The sequence below is a fragment of the Trachinotus anak genome, unplaced genomic scaffold (genome assembly GCF_046630095.1).
Source record: "Trachinotus anak isolate AG129_WGS33_773 ecotype Australia unplaced genomic scaffold, CSIRO_AGI_Tana_v1 ptg000005l, whole genome shotgun sequence".
NCBI lineage: Eukaryota > Metazoa > Chordata > Actinopteri > Carangiformes > Carangidae > Trachinotus > Trachinotus anak.
In genome coordinates, this window is record NW_027273856.1 from 9,430,098 (window position 1) to 9,449,654 (window position 19,557).

General features: G+C 40.3%; 1 protein-coding gene across 1 annotated transcript in view; it reads left to right on the forward strand.

Annotated features, from left to right (window-relative positions):
- The first annotated feature begins 1,276 nt into the window (after nt 1-1,276).
- Nucleotides 1,277-19,557, forward strand: part of ank2b (ankyrin 2b, neuronal) — a 204,049-nt gene continuing 185,768 nt past the window's right edge. Inside the window, exon 1 of the mRNA XM_071478279.1 lies at nt 1,277-2,315. The gene's annotated coding sequence lies outside the window, so the exon portion shown is untranslated. The remainder of the gene's footprint in view (nt 2,316-19,557) is intronic.

The following is a 19,557-nucleotide window of genomic DNA, read 5'->3' on the forward strand; positions in this document are numbered from 1 at the left end:
CCTTCCATGGAGGAAACTCTGAAAAGTCACTTTCACCTGAACGCTGTGTACTGTACGTTGCCATCTCACGTCTGGGTGTTCCCATGTGTTTATTAACGTAGAGAGGGCCAATGGTTTCCAAAGTGTTATTGAGCCAATCTTTTTGTATGGAAGTGAAGTTTGGGGCACACACAGAGTCCATAGAAACTGTCCAATCCACGGTGCAGAGCAGAGCTAGGCCAGTCAACAATCAAAGTCTGATTCAGAGTCACACCAACACAGAGCACATTTACAACAGCAGTTATCTGAAGCCAGATAAAAATACCTGGAATGGAACAAATGAGGAAATCATATCCAAATGTCAGAGTGGTGCTATGAAAATAATTCCCACCTCACAAGTAAAACAAATGGACAAAAAAGATAATAAACTGAAGAATTTTAAGCAGTGGAAAACAGAAATCCAATCAATACGTAAACTAGAATGTTATAACTTACTGGACAGAGAATTTCAATTAGCCCAGTATTTAACCCAAATAAAACATTCAATAAAAAGACAAACCCTAATTAGATACAGACTTAGTTATAAACTTGCTATTGAAACTGGTCGCCATGAGAAAGAATGTCTGGCAAGAACAAAGAGAAGAAAAGACAAAGACAGTCCCAGACTTTGTTACCCTCCAAAAAGGAGTAGAAGCAGAAGTCACAAAGCAAAACATGTTGCAAAACAAGCATTTTTTCCCCTTTCCTTTCCTTTACTTTCATTGCATTGTTTGTATGTGCTTTTCGTGTTGATAAAGGCTATTAAACTGAAAAAATTGAAAGTGAACTAAAATGGTAAAGATGGGGGATGTAAAATGAAAATAATGAACTGAGAAACACTGAAAAGTTGCAGCAGCAGGGGATAATTTTCTGTGTGTTTGTCACTATTAGTTCTATTCTTCACCTTAAACATAATCATTGAACCCATTCTTTAAATATTGAGTAGTGCAGCTTTAACTTTCACAGACTTACGATCCACCCAAAAAATACCAGTCAGGTCAGGCCAAACCAGGCTGTTGTGGCAAACCACAACAAATTCCCATTTTTACCACCACTCCCACCCCTTCCTAGTTGTCTTCTCGCCACCACACCCCCTCCCTAGCCTCCCCTGTGACAAATTGGATGGCTAAGGGTCCCCTCTCCCTCTTGATACCCCACCCCCATAAGACAGGCTACCATCCCCCATAACCCACTGCATGGTGATAACAGGCAGGTGTATGTGATGATGGGTAACATCTTGATACAGGCAGTGTAGAACATCATCTTGTCATAGTGTGACAAGGGGAAACGCACAACAGAAGCAAGGGGCTGATGATGCCGGGATGAGTTTCACAGCGGAGATGCGATGTCAACACATGTTTTTTTTGTTTTTGTATTAGAAATGAGTGAGATGTGACATTGTGAGGACAGAGGATGTGTGTGTTTGCGTGTGGGACACAGTAATTTTGCTGCTGTCATTCGACACTTTAGAGAAATGTATTTACAAGCACACACCCTTCTTAAGTGCACAGAATAGGCTCAATATAACAGTTGCAACGAATTTAACTGGTGCAATTATTCACCATGTATTATTAGCTATAGTATAGTTTGTAGCTGCTGACGACATGGGAGTCATTCCTGTCATGCCGTTGAAATGTTGCACTGAGCTAAACTAAAAGAGACTAGTTACTACAGTGTGTGCTGGAGGAAGTGCAGCAACCCAGATTCACACACACACACACACACACACACACACACACACACACATACACACACACACACACACACACACATTGAAGCAGCATAGGAGAGGAAAGACATGTCATGCAAAATAAGAATCTTCTTGCCACTTAGCCTATGTTCCTGAGCACAGTGGACTGAGATGACAGTGAAGACAGAGAGACGCAGAGTGTGACACACAGAGAGAGTGAGGGAGTTGTGTGTGTGTGTATGTGTGTGTGAGTAGAGTGTGTATGAAAGAGTGAGTGAGAGACCCGGGGAAAACGTCATCTGCCCAGACTGGACAACCGGACTACAAGCATACAGGCACCGTCCGGAGGAGGGACAGTACCTACACTGTGTAGCCGGACAGAGAGTCACTGTGCTCGGAGAGGAAACCATTACAGTTACCGGTCCTCTTAGCAGCAGCAGCAAAAGCGGGGCTGTATGCTGGAGGACACCGCGCAAAGTGACACTGGAAACAGTTGTTAGGGAGTGACTGACGGGGGAACATGGCTTCTTCTCCGGTCCCCCCAGCATCGCTCGAAGGAGGGACACCTTCACCCACCGGGAATGAGGAGCTCTCTACAACCCGACAGGTACACGCTTGTAACCCCTTCCCATGTCATATAGTTCATTCGTGCCGAACTTCACTTGAAAATATATTAGTTTAAGATTTAATAAGTGCATAAACAGAGTCAAATGCGAGCTGGAGCTTGCTCTTAAATATTACCTGACTCAGCAGAAACTGTTCTTTAATTCGGCATATATTTAATACTTGATTGAACCAGAGCTTGATTTTAAATGAAATCAAAATTCTCATTTGCTCTATCGAGTATTTTCATCATAACAGTGATGACATCAGATCCGTTATAAAAGTTCAAACTTTACTGAAATAAGTGCCACTTGCTTAACCCAGTGTGCATAAGACCCTTGCAGACTCCTGAGTCATCCTCTGTCACTTATATTTGCTAATGCTAAAGGAACCGTAAATCTGAATTTTGAATTTTTTGAATGGAGTTTGGCGTTAGTATCGTCGCTGCTGACCCTGACATTGACTGTTGGCTCATAGTTTGTCCCATAAAGAGACAACAGGCTCAGACGGGGAAGGCGTTTCCCTCAATGTGACACTTGCATGGCCGTTTAAATCACTGCTGGAAAATCATGAAGTTCTCTTGGCTGCTAATCCAATGCTCTTTACCCAGAGCCAGTGTTGATGTTGCTGTTTTCTTCAGATACTGAAAATACATTTCCTTCTACCTCACTAGTATTTACAGTATGTGGCCCTTTCAGTGCTTTCAGATGGCTCATTCTTGAAGCATAGTCTTGTGCACTTTGATATTAAATGAAATCTGTCAAACTAAAGGTTATGGTGAAAGGTGGATGAGTCATACATGGGAGAACCAACATGTGTTTCTGCATCGACCACAGAGTGCCCTGACACTGACATTTAGCCACCGTACAGCATGTTATCTTTGTAAAGGTGAATTTGTTTACAGCCTGCTCCACATTGACGCCTTCACAACAGGTGTACGGTGGTGTCAGTGTCACCAGTCTGACGGCCCTGATGTCCTAATGTGTGCATGGATGGAGTGACAGGAATGCAAAAGTGAATGTTGGCTTTGACTACTTACTCTGTAACCTGGGCACAGGGGACAACAGAGAGGCAGTAAGATGATATGAAGTTGCAATTTGAATTATGAGAATTTCAGTATCAAGAAATCCTGTACATGGATGGCAACCAACAGCAGAGAGCATGTTGAGGTTTGTCTCTGTTATGTGTTAAACCATGTTAAAGCCTTGTCTATGTTTTGACAATCTAGAATTTGTAGAGGCCTTGTTGACAACAAATCTGTTATCTGTTCTGGCAGGAGCATAGACTGTACAATGACTCACTTATTGTAGTAACCCACTACTAGGTCACCTATACACTCGGTAATCTGGTGAGCATCTTACAGTATTTTGACTGGAACAGTCAGTGGATCTGCACACAAGGCCAAGTGCAACTGCAAATCTTTCTGGTTGAGTGTGAACTTTGACACACCAATTTGCATTGATTGTTGGCCAGTAGCAAAGTGTCTTGTGTGAGCTGAAGAATGCGAAACAGTGAAAGTTATAATAGCCTGTGCTGCACATAAGAGGCATGGTTTGCTGTAATTTAGCGACTAAAGCTACATCCACACCACTGCATTTCGTTTTAAAACTCATTTTGCTGAGTTTTTGTGCCCCTAAAATGCTGCTGGTCCTGTTTTAGTTAGAAAACTCTGGGGTTGCATTGTAGTGTGGACGGGCAGAAACAGAGACCTTTGGCAACGATGATGTAGACACTAACGTTCGCTTCCTGATTGGATCTTATCAGTCACAAGTACGAGTGGAGAAGGTAGCATGGATAAAGGATTACAGGTATTGCTGACCTTGTTGTCTTTGCTAGCAGCTGTTGAGCAGTTGAATTCTGCTTTTATTGCTAGTTCATTGTTTGTGGTAGTTTCTTCAGCTACCTAACTGCAGATTAGATCTACTTCCTGTTTATATGCCCAGTGTACGTGAATATTCATGTGGTATGCATTTTTTCAGGTGCGTTAGTGTGGACAGACATTATTTATGATGGAGCGCTAAAACAATCGACTGAACAGAAATCATTTTTGTTTTAAAATGAAAAGGACGTAGCCTAAGCTTGCTGACTTGTTAAACGGCAGTTAATGACTAGCTTGAAGAGCTTTTGTGACTGTGTAGCAGTAGCATGCTCCAGGCCAGCGTGTTAGCTCACTTGACAAGACTATCTCATTTACAATGAACTCTTTAGTAAAATTTTATGTTAATGTTTGTAACCTGTTCGCTTATATTATTCACTTACATTGGAGGGATAGTGTGTCTTTAGCATTAACTTTGCCTTGTAGTCAGAACTCATGGATGTCAGTGTTCACCACAATTAGATTCTGTTTGTGGCAGTAGCTGACAAGAGGTAGTGGTGATCTTACATTAATAATGGAATAATTATAAAATTATACTGTACAGAAGCCACTCCACTGTTTTTATTTTTTTAATTGCCAAGTGCTTTGTGACAAATAAATAACTGAACAATATATAAAGCACTAACTGTATGGACTTTGCTTAGCCACTGTCTGATGTGACCTTCATGGTAGAAAACTGTGACCTGGCCTTTTCTCCATCATACATACACATATTTATATTGTATATTTGTATATCATAATATAAGGGCATTTTTTACATTTTATTTTTACATTTCTTGTTCATATATATATATTTATCTTTATCTTTTTATCTTTACTTCTTAATCTTAAATTAATCTCTATTCTTTGCTGTTATATGTCTATTCTTGAGGGAGCAACTATAATGTAACCTAATTTCTCCCTGGGGATAAATAAAGTATTCTAATTCTGATTCTGATACATTATCTGATTGCCAAAGTTATGTGCTGATTGGTCTCAATCTGGCTGGAAGACAGAGCTGAAGCTTTGAGTGCACACAGAATGACCATACAGTGTTGGTAGAGCAGAGGTTTCTTGCAAGTTGGTGTTAAAGTGGTGTTTCGAGCCTCAGAGTTGTGATAGAAAAGGCTCAGAGGCAGGTCTGTGGACTGTCAGTCTCCACAGCTACAACTCTCAGTCATATTGTGCCTGTTGTCTATTAGCCAGTGTTTTCCATTCAACCACAGTTGCAGTATTTCCTGTAAGCACTGAGTCCAAATTACCATTGCAAAGCACAGCACTGTTATTGACATGTGGGTATGAGAGAAAGTCATTTTCTACTATAAGATGGCTATTGAAATGATATGAGATATGCAGGAATAAGGCTTTTCAGTGAAAAAATCTGCAGTTTTTTGTTTATTTGTGTGGCTGTTTTCTTTATTTTTAACACCTGAAAAACATCATTTACTGTATCAGCTTTTGATTTGCTAATTCAACAGAGCTGTTGTTAAGTCGCTGAGGGCAAATTTGAGTCAAGTCACCAATCTTAGTGAGCAAATTGCCTTTTATGTGTTTGAATGCTGACCATTGAGATGACATGGCTTTAGAACATTTCTTTCCCAATCTGTGTTTAATAGAGTTTATACATAATTGAGACCAAATGCACAGACTTAAAAATCAAATATCCAAGGTGTAGCCATGCAAGGCCTGTCTGCTGTTGTTTTTCGTTATGGATTATTCTGGGATTCTACCACATCTGAAAGTTTTTGCTTTCTAATCCCCAAATCAAGTTAGGTTTTTAGGCAGTCAGGTGTTAAATAACTCAATTCTCAGGGCAGTCAGGTCATAGTCAAGTCTCAAGCACTCATTCTCATAACATATAGGTGCTGTGTAGAGCTCTTCACTTGCACCACTATGTTTTTGACGAGCAGGAAGTTTATGCATTTATGTTTTTTGCTTTTCAACATACAGTATCAACAGTTGGTGGTGTTAACCCTAACCCTGCGGCAGTAATGTGCCAAGAAACGTAGCAAGAAGAAGATGGCTAACTAGCAAAATTAGACATTTTAAAAACTGGGTTTGTAAAAGTTTTATGAGAAAGAAAATACAGTCAGCTTGTTTGTTAGACCTCAGGGACACATAATACATTATGGTGAGAAGCACTGAATGTAGACGCAACTGTTTGTTTACAAGAACACTCTACAGGGTTCTGTCCCGAGTCCACAGCTCTAAAAATCATCACACATGGATTTGACTTCATTGCACTTTTTCTGTTCCCAACCTCTAAATGTATGGTCTTCACAGTTCATCATGTATTTATAGATCAGTCCCTGCATCAAATCTTATTCTAAAGGGACCACTGATGTGTATAACAGCGAGAAAGCTCTGGGTTCAAACCTCTGGCCTTTCTGTCTGGGGGGCATGTTCTCCCTGTTCCTGTGTGGGTTCCCTCCAGGTATTCCGGCCTCTTCCCGCAGTCCGGAGACATGCACATTAGGTTAAATGATGACTCTAAAATGAAATTACTTGTGTATGTGAGTGTGAATGGTTGTTTCTCTATGTGTAACCCCTGTGATAGACAGGCGACCTGTCCAGGGTGTACCCCACCCTCGCCCAGTGTCAACTGGGATTGGCTCCTGTCTCCCCCGCCACCATGTAAGGATAAGTGGTACGGCAGATGGATGGATCATTGTTATCATTCATTGCTTCAGTGGACTGTGTGTATGATGGCCAAGCTTAAAGGTGCCATTTGTATGTTTTGCTATAGCTATATAGCATTAACAGCTGTTTTACTTGCCAGTCTAGAGGAAGCTATAGCCTCTGTGATGTCGCTCACAGGTTTCTGAAGAGTGGTTTTGAAGATCAGAGTGAGCTGGCAGTGCCTGACTCTGCCTAACTCATGGCTAATCCAAAAAAAAAGAGGTGGGGTGTGTGTTGAAACTAAAAATTTTGGTGCATGCTTGCTTGTTAAGCATACGCTCACTCACCTGTCACTCACCTGTCACTCAAAGCAGCCACGCCCTCAATTCTCCATAACTTAAAGTCTATATAAACAGGTGAGTTCTATAAAAATTCACTCCCTGTGCAGTTGTCATGTAGGAGGAAATAAGCTCTTGAGATCAAAACAGTTTTTGTACCAGGCTGTAAACATGTTTATTTCTGCTGTTAAGTTGGACATTTTAACTTGGGAGTCTATGGGGACTGACTCACTTTTGGACCTAGCCTCAAGTGGTCATCTGAAGAACTGCAGGTTTTAACACCAAGAGCTGTCAAATGTGGTGGAAAGCAGCGTCAATGTTCAATCATGTTTCTATAACGTCATTTCTGCTACTGAAGTTAGCATGCTAACCAGCTAGCCCAGCCTGTCTCATCACTTTCCGGTAGCGACTCACTGCAGACAAAGACGTAGCATTGCTCAGAGGGCGCGTTATAACATTTTGTATTATAAGTATTGAGACAACAACTGGGTGAAGCTTTTGTCAGAATTACCACCACCCACCTCTAGCAAGAAACCACATTCAGCGGCAGAGAAAACTTACAAATAGATAAATGCTGTAATCACGTAATGTACACACCGGAGCCTTTGAACACGTTCACCTAATCAGCTCACTCAGGAAGCCTTTGACTTCCTCTAGGCCACCCTGCCATGAAGAACAAATGAGTTTCTTCCCTTCCCCCAGAACAGGTTCCTGTTTGTAGCCATTGCAGCCTTGTGGATATTCATCTCTAGGTGAGTGAAAGTGGAGTGATTAACATTGCAAACAGGAGTGTGAGGCTTTGATGATAGAGGGAGCAGTTAGAGGGAGGGAGAACATGTAGTTTGCCACCAGGTCTGCTCCTGTAGAGGAGGACATCTGCCACTTGCTTTTTCTGTCTGAACCAAGGTCAGATAGTGACAGACAATATCAGACTTTGGCAACCATGGCAGTGTGAAAGAGAGACATGGCTGTAAACAGAAGGTTAGACAGAAGGGAGAGAGAAATGCACTGCTTTAGTGTTGATCAATTAAAGGAGGTTAATGTGATAGTCACTAAGGCAGCACGTCAGGCTTCAGTTTTCTCCTTATAGCTCAGTGAGAAATCTGGATGGATGAGGAGGGAGATTGAGTAAAGGCTTGAATTTGAGATATTTGTTGGTTCAAATCTCAGAATGGCTTTGATTTAAATCCAAAGTAAAAAGTGAGGGAAGATGGGCCCATAGCAAGAAACTTTGTTCTTAGAATTTTAGCCACCATTCTTGTCAGTAATAATAACACAAGTAAGTGTAACGCTACAGAAATTAAGTCTTTACAAGATTTGCAAGATTAGCAATGGGAAGCTTATCCCATTCTTCCTGTCAGATCCTCTGATGCTCTGTCTGATTGGATGGGAAGTATCCATGAACTGCCATCTTCAGGTCTCTCCAGACATGGTCTATGGGGTTTAAGTCTGGACTTTGGTTGGGCCACCCAGGAACAGTCAGAAACATGGTCATGGTCGTGCTATAAAAGTGAACCAGCGCAGGATTCAAACCGGGGTTGCCTGCAGTGAGGACTATAGCCTCAACATATGGGGCGGGTGCTCTACCAACTGAGCTAAACACCACCCTCTTTTCACTTTTTTTAATTAGTAAAACTTTTGATAAAAGGTTTTCAGCTGATAAAATCTGCATTGGGAGGAGGTCAGGGAGGTGGATGAGTCGAGAAAACATGTGACTTTGACAACTGAGACTGCTGTTAGTTTACTGATTGTCAGGGTTGTTTCTTTGTCCTGTTATCCTAGGGGAGGAACAAACGACTTATATGGTTGTTAAGGTAGGAGGACTTGTGAGAGTGGTATATGCACAAAAACATATGCTTTTGGTGTGTATTTGAATGAGGGTGGCAGAGATGTTGGGCTCAGGAGCAGTAGCAAGGTCACAGTTGTAGCAAAGTCAATCTCCTCTGTCTTGGCCTCCACCTTGCAGGACATGACTCAGCATGTTCCCAGCAGATGCATAAAGGAGCTGCTTGTAAGTTTTACCTTTGCTACTTAGCTAATATTAGCATTAACAGCTGTTCACTTACACTCTATAAGAAATGCTGCAAGTTGAGGATCAAACTCTATTCCTTTACTCACCAAGAGCTGTCCAGTGGTAGAGAGCAGACCTCTTGTTTCTATTTCTATCACTTCTTTTCTTCTACTCAGGTTAGCATGCCAACCAGCTGCCCCGGTCTGGCCAGACCATCTCATCACTCTCTGATACCAAGTCACTGCAGCGTCCAGTCTGCCCAGAGGAAGTAGTGCTGCTCAGAGGACATATTATAATCCCCTGTCTTTTAAATTCAATGATGGCTGAACCTATTTATTTCATTTGGCTTTTCATTAATTCTCTCATATTTTATCATTCTTACAGGTTTCTGTTTTTATTATATATATATATATATATATATATATATATATATATATATATATATATATATATATATATATTATATCTTGTGTTATTGATATTTCCTAGCTGTTAAGCCTTCTTCAGTAATATTAAGGACGGATCTGTTGACACTGAGCCAATGAGGCACACCAGGACCCTGAAACTGAAGCAGCTAATCAGAATTCAGATATCATTCATTTTATTATCAAAACCTGTCACGATCAAAATATCTTGTGGGACAAAGGCCTGTGCCTGTGCCACTGATAGAATGGTGTTGTTACTGCTTTTCTACAAATACAATTTAAAATGAAATATAAAGCGCTGTGTAGGTTAGTCAAACCATGGACAATAGAGTTATATTTTTACTTATTTGTTCATTACTCATGCAGTTTTGCGTTATTACATGTGAAGAGACCACTTGGCATCACTCACTTTTACATGCAGTTTGGTTATAAGCTGCAAGTGATAGGGGGTTTACAAAAATGATACGCAGCTGTATAACAGGTCTCTGTATTTAACTATGATGTACTTGTATGCGAGCTAAAATGAGGGATTGTTCATTTTAATCATGAGTCATCTTTTTATTTTTTATTTTTGGCAACATGCACAACCACCTATGAACTTTGGCTGACAGAAATCACCAGATGGCTATAAAATCTCATTCATCATCCTGCCCACCAGTCTCCCTCCCCCTGCTTCAGTCCATATCCCACATATATGCAGACACAGGCTGGGGAGGAAAGGAAAAGAAGGTAGACACTCTCAGCTTTGTTATATTTGAGGTTGGCTACACAGATGAGTACGTTTTTACGGTTTTTAGGGAGCCTTATTTTAGCCTTCACCATCTTAACTATTACAGCATATTGATGTAAAGGTGACAGGACATGTATGGACTATATGCGGACATATGCCATCTGTGTTTTTCATGGATGTAGCTTGCTGTGTAAGAAGATGAGGTCTTCATTCTTAATTTCACCTACAAAGCTCTGATTTAATTGAACTAAATAAAGTGGAGATGTGGGTGGTGATTCAGAGGTGTGGCACCATAGTCTGTTACAACTGCAGGTGCTTACATCACTGACTTTTCCAACCATACCTGCAAAACAGTGGGATGTTACATGTGGGCTTGAGATGTGAGAAGCTATGGATGACAAACAGATGACTGATGAAGTATAAAATGTGTCATCAAACTTAGCTTCTGTAGTCTTTCATCTGGTTACAGATAACAGTGGAAGCAATTCTTGAATGCAACATTTTTTTTATTGTGAAAAAATAGAATCCTGTTGTAGGTCAATTTTTATATATGTATACTAGATATTTATATCAATGAGAGTTTGCTAAATAACTGAAACACCTCTGTGTAAAAAATGCAGTGCTGTTCAACAGCTCCACAAACTGCATCCTCCAAAATGATCATACAGGTGAATTAGCAGCTGTCTAAGACAGAAACTGAACATTATAACCTTCATAGAGGAGGATTTATTGCAGAACTGTTGTATTAGGCTGTGTTAGTTTTAGCCAGATGTTCCAAACAAACAGGTGACTACCGAAGTCACTGTAAGTGATTATGACTTAGTATGTCATAATAATGACTTAGTATCTCAAAATACTGAGTTAGGTTCTCAAAATACTACAGTATTTTGACTTAAACCTACCATCATAAAGTCACAGGCACTAGCTCGCTTTCCGTCATTGTGTCGGATAAAAGAGGGGCATGCACGGCTTTGCACTGATGAACAGCAAGTAACCTGAAGACGTTGTTGTGCTCTCAATGTGAATTACATTAAGGTATATGTTATATTTCATTTAGCTCATGTTAACATTACTGGGTTTTACTGACTGAACTGAGTTTATTGAAATACACAGTCTGTAACTCTTATAGGCGTATGCCGACATGCTAAACTAAGACTGTGACCAATCTAACCAATACCTGCTAAACATCACTGTCAGCATGTTAGCATGGCTAATGCTAGCATTTAGCTTAAAGCAATCATTGTACCTAAGTAAAGCCTCACATAGATACTAGCATAGCTGCTTACTTTTAGTCTGGTTTTGTATTAGCATTATTTTTCATCACAAGCCCTGACAAGTGCTACTTGTTTACACTTATTCATTTACAATAAATGGTACAAAGGCAACATTGCTTGCAGTTATTCATAATCATAAGTTGCTTTTGCGTTTTCCCTTCACTTTACTCTATAGAGTGTGGCTATGGAGTATGGCGGGGTGATGGGTAATTGGCAGTCTGGCAGTTGTCATTCCACACAGATGTATGGCTCAGCTGGATGAAGACAGATGGACCCAGCTCAGTTTGCAGTGTCATGCTGGTGTTCAGTCAATCCAAAGCTGTGGGTCTGTTCAGTGAGACCGCACTCACAGATCTAACTCATTCTCCTTGGGGTTATCTCATTATGTCTTTGAATTATACTGTCTTTCCTCATCTCTTCCCCACCTCACACATTCTCTTTGTTGTTTTCTGCTTTGATCTCTCACTCTCTGTTAGTTCACAGAGTCCTTTCATTAGCCAGCATTATGTCTCAGTCTCTTTCTCTTCTCATCACTTTATCCCCACAAATCCCATTACATGCTTTTCCACATCAGCTGTTGACAAACCAACCATGAGCTGTGATGGAGACATGAGGACTGATTAATTAAACAGGGAGGAACCACCAGAAAGACAAATACAGTCTCCATCTTTTATCTAGTTCCAGCAACCCAATCATGACTGAATAAGAATCTCAAGTATTCTTCTTAGAAGAGCATTTCTCTTCTAAGATGCATATGACCTCAGAGCCACGACAAGAGGAAAAAATTATCATTTGCTTTCTGGAACATGCTACTGATTGCTATTTTCAATGATGAGGCCTGAGGTGAAGTTTACTGGTCAGCTTGTTTATCCATCCAACGCTTTCATACGAAGCAAGACTTGGCAGCTTGTGTGGATATACAGAGGATAATGGTACGTTCCTTTTGAAGGAGGAAGTCAGAACTTCTGAGATCCCAATCGGAAATTTCAACCAGAATGTCCTATGAAGTCAGATTTCTGACTTGGAAAGTCGGGAGAACCTTGCTAATCCTGATCTCAAAATCCAAGATGTCTAATCTGTGCATCAGCAGAAGTGAAATCTTTAGTAACATACTGTTTATGAGCACTTCCGTCTTATTTCTGTTTCATTAATCAGTCATACTCACAGCACTGTAAAACTTCTATCTGTGGACATGTTGCCACCATGTTTGTATGTGCAAAATACCACATACTGTGTTATAAACATAATTTTTAACAATGACAACAACAAACAAGCAGCAGTAATAACAAACTTCTTACTTCTACTCGATCACATTCAACTCGGATGTGATGCTCAGACATCTGACTTCCGAGGTAAATAGAATGCAGCTTAAATTCTCCATTTCTTGGCGATCCAGTGACCTTTCCACTAAAGCCACACACCGGTCGAAATTTGACGAATAATGTTTTCTCAAGAGAGGAGCATGAATAGTTATGATGTAGAGGAGTCTTCCTGCAGCACCATCCTCAGGATGAACTCTCAACAGGTGGCTTGTGCGGAAGAAAATACATCCATATTCACCCAAAACTACCCATATTTTGGGTAGTGAAGTCTCAACAACTACTGATTTTATTATTGACAACTGTCTACATGCAGTGTCCCCTTCTATTTTCATCTTAGTTACATCACTGCCTTACAAGTCCATAACCCTTGCTAACTGACAAAGTCTAGGAGGCTGTCCTGTCTGTGTCACACTGAAAGGTCTCTGAATGCAAATACCCTGTCTGATCACAATGCCTGCACCAATTGATCACAACTGTATTTACTTTGTCCTCTCTATAACTGTCCTGGTTCCAGATCTGTTTTTTGTCAGTAAGATCAATGTATTCTGGCATATGAGTAAACTCACACCACTACAGTAAACTTTGAATTGAGGACTGTGATTCTCTTCACCATGTTACCACATGTACAGATGTTGGTACTTAGTTCAGAGATAAACTGATCCACTGTCTCTTTATTGGTGTTGGTACAGACATTATTTAGCAAATAGCAGGTATTGGATTGGAGTATTAGGTATTGAACAGACATGATTGGTCTCTTCATCAATGTTTCTGTTATATTCATTTAGTCATGGTGGGCCACCAACTCAATTTGTAGTGCCACACATTCCCACAACAGCATACTAGTTTATTAATCACTATATGCTTGTTACCAGTTGTGCTTGGTACTGGCAGATACCCTGAGTTTAGGTATTGGTATCAGAAGAGAAAAAGTCAGCCAGTAGTGTGGCTCAAACTATAGTTTTGAGACACACTATTGGCATGGCTCCAGGAACTCCTGATAGGATTGTCATTGTTTTACTGGTATTTTGTCACAAACCAAAGTATTTGACAGTGTTAACTTTTGAGGGAAGAAGATCTCCAAAGTCAATTGGATTCATCATCTGGGAACCATGAACGTCTGTTACAAAGCCATGATGTTGAGGATGAAAAGGATGAAAAGTCAAAAGACAAAAAGTCAATGGGATTGTTTTAAATTTCATGAGATAATTCAGTCTTCAGACTGAATGACTGCCAGACATTGCCATCCCTAGCTCAACCACTAGTGTGGTTAAGGTTTTGGAAAGATGATGCTCATGGTTAAAGAAAACCTGTGTTGAAGCGTTTTGGACTGTTAGATGTCCTTAATCTGAGTTGTACATGACCTTCCTCTTCATTTAACTTTCATCGTTAGCTTCCTTTTGTAGCGAGAATCTCTTAATAAAACAAGAAAGAGAGAATGCAACACAATAAGTTTAAACTGGACTTGATCTCATAATTTGTGCCTTTGTCCTCGGAGTTATGCATCACTCCCACAGCTCAGCAGATTATAAGCAATCCTTTTTAACACTATGGATCTAGAGTGATAAGTACATGGGCATTCAAATCCATGCATCTAACCTCAACCAAATTTCTGGGCAAAAGTTTTGGGGTTGTATCTTTTTCCTGTGAAGCGCCTTCAGTACCTCCTGTTCTTCTCAGCCGCTTTCTGACTCGCTCTCTGATCTGAATATGAAGGCGCTGACGGCATATTTGCCCTTGTGTGGGCTCATAGAGACTATTTAGACAGCCCTCAGGCACTGGGCCGTGGGCATGTGTCACATTGATGGCATGCCTTCACAGGGCCTCCTGGGGTTGTATATAAAGTCAGTGTGTGTGTGTGTGTGTTTGAGTGACTGTGCATGAGGACAAGCAGGACGTGTGAAGTTCAAAGCAGTGCACAGCACTGATAGAATAAAGCGCGAACCGGAGACTCTTCTTGTTTTGTGTGTTTGTGTATGTAAGGAGTCTGAATAGCAGTCAGTGTGTCCAGGGACAGTCAGCAGCCTCCAGGGGACAAAGACAGCACTTTTTCCAAAAAAACACAATTGGTCATTTGATCAGACAGCTCTTTTAGGTCTTTTAGGGGATTTTGCATCTCTGGCTTTGGAAAAAAAAATCCATAAGAAACAGAAAGCACAGGATTTCTTTCCTTAGGTTTCTCAGAGGCGTGGAGAGCAGGCCAACCCCTCCAAGGCAATGGTGGGGAAGCACTGCAGGCATTGTTAAAGCTGCACTAATCAATATTTTTGAATTAATATGTGTGATGTGAAAGCGGTCACTCATAGCGATGAACTTTTTAGCCTCTTTTAGCTCATTGTGTTGGGGTGGAGACTCACAGCTTTACTGTTTTGTTACAGACAGCTGTTTTCTCCTGTAAAAAAAAAATCATCAAACAAAGTTAGCAGCTAGCAGGTAGTGGAGCATTTCAAAGCTTAAAATCTTTGTGTAGAGTTGGTGGAGACCTAAACAGAGCTAAAAGGCGAGTGAATACTGGACACACACTTCTAAATTAATGCTAATGTTGTTTTGTGTCTACTGTTTGCCAGAACAACTTTATTATGCGATGATGTGCCGATGTTGTTTTTACAGCTTGTTCTACTGCCTCCAAGTGGCCAAAATCAATCATTACTGTTTGAGGAAGTTAATCTAAACACGTTTAACTTCCACAAATGATTTATTTAATTTATCTCAAGTGTATAATTTATATGTTCCACTCCATTGAAGCTACTGAGGAAAGAGTGGTACAATATTTATTGCATCATTTGCATCTTTAGAAACTATATTTGATTCATTCACTCTAAATCATGTTTGCGGTTGAATCCTGGTGGGAAACTATAACCAGACTGTAATCTGTAGCAGCATTAGCAGGAATATTGATGGGAAGGTCATGTAGGTAACACATCTACTGGAAACATGTTAATGAGAGTAATGGAATGTTATTCTGTGGTTACTGGGCATAATCTGATTATTGTAGACATGCATGTGTAGCTATGTGACAAAACAAAATTATGGACAATGCACAAATTTTAACAACGTCATAATGATGTGTAATGAATGTGATTGACACTGGAAAACTGAACTGGTCTTTGCACGTTAATTGATTTAGTTAGCAAAGAATAAAATTTCTTGATTAGTCATTAATCTTTATTGATGATTTTATTACCTTTTTGAAGTTGCCTTCTTGTATGTAGGGGTACAGTTAGCAGTACAGGTATATTCATTCAGGTTACTTATTTAGCATTCTTGAATATATATGTTTTTGTACTGAACTGCAACAAACAGTCCTTGGTGGATCTATGAACCTAGGTGAGACCACTGTTAGGTCATGTGATTTTTCTAACTTAACAATAAATAAGAAATAGCAAGAGAGAGAGAGTAACACTGCCAACTTTGGTAGAACACTGTAGCCACAAGCTATCCTGGAAAACACACACAGCTTCTGAATGGCCTACTCTGGCACCGGCCGAGCCTCCTGTCTGAGCCCTGTACTCCAGCTCCTGATTGGGAGATGGAGTCAGCCATGCCCTGTCACCTGCTGGAGAAAAATGGGAGGGCTCTTCATGGAGAATTTGCAGTTTCAAACAACAGAGTATTTTAAACATAATTTTATCCAGTCAAGATGGATTGTTTTGGGTTTGACTCTGATTGTAGGATGGAATTAGGTCTTGAGATAAATGCGTAAGTCATCCAACACATTCATCGTAGCTCTCTCTCTCTCTACCCTGATAAACAGGTCTATTTTAAAACAGTATCTAAATTAAGGCTGTTTTATCATCTGACCTGCACCTATCTCAGAGGTCAGTGGAAGTGGCCATTGGTCTATACTTCCTTTATCAGACTCATTAGTGCAGGAAACCACAGATAAAAATGTGATGTGTGTAGAGCAGTAGCTATTTTTGGATGCACATGTTTAATTTTGTGTATTTTGTATGCTGTTTACGTATTTTCACAATTATATGTTGTTCAGTCATTATTTTCTGCCTCTGATAAGATGCACATATGGTCAGAAGTAAACTGGCTGCTGCTTCTCTATGTTCAGTTTTAACCCTGAAGACGCTTTAAGCTGCAGCTGTGTGATTGGCTTTTAAAGAAATCTACAGACACCATCACAGTCGAGCCTTCTAAAGATAAACAATAAAAGGCTGTCCAAGTAAGTCCTTTAATTCTATTCTTCTAAGGTGATCATTGGCTGATTTTGTGCTTGTCTTAATGTAGATGTTAAAATTTAGGTCTGAGTCACGACTACACAAATATTTCTGAGCTGTTGCCTCACAGCAAGAAGTTTCTGGGTTTGAACCCCGGGTCTGGGGCCTTTCTGTGTTGAGTTTGCATGTTCTCCTCGTGTCTGCGTGGGTTCCCTCCGCATTCTCCAGCTTCCTCCCACAGTCCAGACACATGCACGTTAAGTTGATTGGTGACTCTAAAATGCCCGTAGGTGTGAATGTGAGCATCAATATTTGTTTGCCTCTATATGTCAGCCTTGTGATAGACTGGCAACCTGTCCAGGGTGTACCCCACCCTCGCCCAATGTCACTTAGGATTGGCTCTCTCAGATAGATAGATAATGGATAGATGGTTGGATGGATATTATGCATAGATTCAGCTGCTGTGTCCAACCCACATTGCACTGCTTTGCTGTGGAGCCAGGAATTAGAACCAGTTCCAAGTCAAGTAGGAGTCCTTTAGGGTTCTACATCTGAATTATCAGACAGTCCACAGTTATACTACTGACGCAGTGTATCCTCACCTGTGATGAAATTCCCCTTAATTGATTGTGTGCCTGTGTGGGTCTTTGTGTCCTGAATGCCAATAAGCTGCAGCAATGGAGTATTGATGTTATCCACAGAGAAGTTCTGAGGCTGTTTGTTCAGTGAAGAAAACAAATTAATGTCCCCCAGAACATGGCACCATGTTCCAAATTTATAAACTGAGCCTGCGTATTTGTAACAACAGTTTCCTGAGTGACTTTGATTATTGGGTTTGTGCTTTTACTTTTTGTGTGAACACAAAGTGTTATTTCAAATTCCCTCTTTCTGGCATCTTTTAAAGGTCAGTCTTATTTCACACTTTGAACACACACACACTGCTTGGCAAATTCACACCTAATCACATCCACTTGCATCTGTCCATAGACTTTCAATACAGTCACACCACCTCTAAACTTTCTGTCTGTACACACAGTTAGTTAGTAATGTATGAAGTAGTATTTTCACCATATGTGCTTTTCAAGACAAATGTTGGATTCAAAACATGGATAACTGAGATTCTATTGTAGTAATCAGTGTCTTAACATTTGGAAAGGAAGCATCAATACAACTTTTTTCTCTCTCGATCAGTATCCATCACTTCAGCATTTCTGTCAATACAGAGTACTGATCCGATATTAGTGCTTGTCTTTTCCCAAATTCAAAATCTGTATTACTTAACTGTGTAGTACTCATTGGGATCAGTTTATGTAAAGTAAGATAACACCTGGGATTTCTAAAAAGCATGAGCCAGCACATCAGGCCGAATGAAAATAACTGATAGAGGAACCACAGAATTGTACATAAAACAAGTATAAAGTGGGGGTGATTATCAGACTGCGTGTTTTGGAAAGTTTCAGAAATTGTTGGATGGGGCCCTTAACTGATTCCACCATGGGAACAGCTTTTTTAAAGGACAGTGAGGCTTTACCAGCTGTTCAGACAAATAATGTTGGCTTTTCTGAGTGGGACATTAATATGTTTAAGAATATTGTGTAATATCAACAGAAATCATGAGCCCTCCACAAGACAGTAGCTGCCTTAAAGGAGCTATTTGTGAATTTTGATATTGCTACATAGCTAATTTTAGCATTAATAGCTGTTTAATTACCACTCTAGAAGAAACATTGTGAGTTCAACATTAAATTTCTTTCCATTACTCAACAACAGCTGTCTCCAGAGGTGGAAAGAAACACCTTTCTTAACTCTCGACCCTCTTGTCAGTCTTTTAGTTAGCATACTAACCAGCTAGCCCCGGCCCGTCCCGTCACTTTTCGATAGCAACTCGCTGTGGCCTCCAATCTGTCCTGACATACAACGATGGCCAAAGCTCTTGACAAGTGACAATCACCACTATCTGCTCCCAACAAGAAACCCAACGTTCAGTGAGAAAACTCACTCTTCAATACCCTGACCATTTTAGATGTTGTTTAGTTATACATATACACACATAAACAAGACCTGGTGTGGTGTTGTTTTTCAAATAAATATATTTTTCAAAATTATTGAATTGAGGAAAATATCAGAGATGTTTTTACTCTATACGTCTTTTACTATTTACCTCTGCAAAAAATCGTTAGACCCTGTTTGTGCTATTGAACCGTTTTTATTTCCCTTTGTGCCTTAAAGCAAAGCCACATTTCAAAGACACAGAATGCTTTGTAGAGACAATTAGATTATTTTCTGTGACTGTGCTGTCCCTGTTACAGTGAATAAAATGTCTCTCATTAATGTTGCTGTGATTTACTACTGCTGATACTGGACATCATATCAAATTATATCTTTTTTATAGCCACCTGCCGTCCCACACCATCCCTACCCCACTGTCCCCTCTCATTCATCCCTGTCCCATCTAGCAGAGCATGTCTGTCCCCTCCCTCTCTGTGCTGTCAGTGAAGGGGAATTGACG